General features: G+C 41.6%; 1 pseudogene; it reads right to left on the reverse strand.

The window, feature by feature from the left end:
- Nucleotides 1-1,573, reverse strand: part of LOC107697818 (protein-glutamine gamma-glutamyltransferase K-like) — a 22,139-nt pseudogene that overhangs the window by 16,488 nt on the left and 4,078 nt on the right.

Raw genomic sequence — 1,573 nt, forward strand, 5'->3', positions numbered from 1 at the left:
CGGGAAGTAACTTGTTGTAGTCCCTACCAGCCGTTTTTGTAGGCATTAAACTGCCAGAATTTTAAAAGACGATATCTCAGTTTGCATTGAACTTTCAGCTTCGTAACTTTGCAGATATTGTTTATGTACAGCAACATGACACACTAACTAACATTAAAAAAGTGAAATCACAATGAACCACCCCTTTAACTCTATTACAGAATGCTAAATTAAAGGAATTAACATACTTCGGCAAAAAGGAAGGGAACATCATGCTTCAGGAAGGTCTGTCCACTGCGGATCGCAGCAACAGAGGTGGGGCTGCAGCGGAAGAAGCCCTGACTGGTCAGTTGAGGAGTGGAATCAACCACCTGCCAATCTCCGAAACCAGATGGCAGATCTGACCGAGTCATCCAGGCCTCATTCCACACATGGTAGTTCCTACACGGAAGAGAAGAAGAAAGAACTAGACTACAAGAGAGTGAAGAAGAATATAAGTGCATTACATCTATAATCACTTTCTCAAAACTTTTTCTGCTCGTCCATTCTGCAGGAAAGCTTATGTGTGTTGGTGACTCCAGCAAAGGCCAAGCTCTGTCCATATTTGACAGGTATTCCTCCACATTTGGCTTTCCAACATGAAATCAGGGTGTTGATAAGAAGGAAATAAAGACTCACCATATCAGACACCACTCTGGAAATGTCGATGGGGCTTCCCCACCCTGAGCAAGGTGTACAGCTCTTCTACAACACATACATACATGCAGGCAAGATTCCCTTCTCAAACTAAGAATCAGACAGAGGAGTGAGAAAGTTGGAAATGTAAAAAATTTGTCATGCTATCTTGTGCATGGAAATGTTATACAGTAGATCTTGTTCTGTAGAATTTTATTTCAGATGCTTCAAGAAAAATGAAATGTGAAAAGATTTCCAGCAGCAACCCCAATAGTTTCCAACACTTTAAATGCACACCCTTATTACTTATAGGATTACTTACACACTAGAAAAAGTTTAGTTGTTTCTGCCATTTTCCTGTGACGCACAACTACTCCCACTGAAATCGGTGGATTACCAACATCTCTCTGATATACTGTTAACTCATGTGTAGGCACTTTTGTAATATATGAGTGAAAGTTTGGCTCTTACTTGACCAGAGTTCCATGTTTTGCAGGCAATCTGCTGCTTAGTTCCATAGTAGATTCTGCCCATGTCATTCAGCACATACTCAGCTCTCTCCGCCTCATCACTCAGGGACACACAGTCATCTGATAAAAAAACATTGGGCTTTAAATATATATTCAGGTTCATGTTTATGTTAAAGAGTAATGAAACACATACCTTTACACCAGGGGTTGAACAGCATGTAAATGTCATTTTCAGGAACATAAGGTAAAGTGAATCTGCCTCCTGGACAGTGTGTCACGACACTAAGCTGGTATCGTCCAACGCAAGCAGTCGGCACAGAGTGCACACACAGTTTGATTTGGTTTTGGCCTTGTTAGATGATCTTTGCCCCCCAGCAGCCTTTTTTGAATTCTTCCACTATTGGAACGATCACATAAGTGCCGTCCCGGATGGATGGGATGTGACCTGT

This window comes from Sinocyclocheilus anshuiensis, unplaced genomic scaffold (genome assembly GCF_001515605.1).
Source record: "Sinocyclocheilus anshuiensis isolate Anshui unplaced genomic scaffold, SAMN03320099.WGS_v1.1 scaffold78, whole genome shotgun sequence".
NCBI lineage: Eukaryota > Metazoa > Chordata > Actinopteri > Cypriniformes > Cyprinidae > Sinocyclocheilus > Sinocyclocheilus anshuiensis.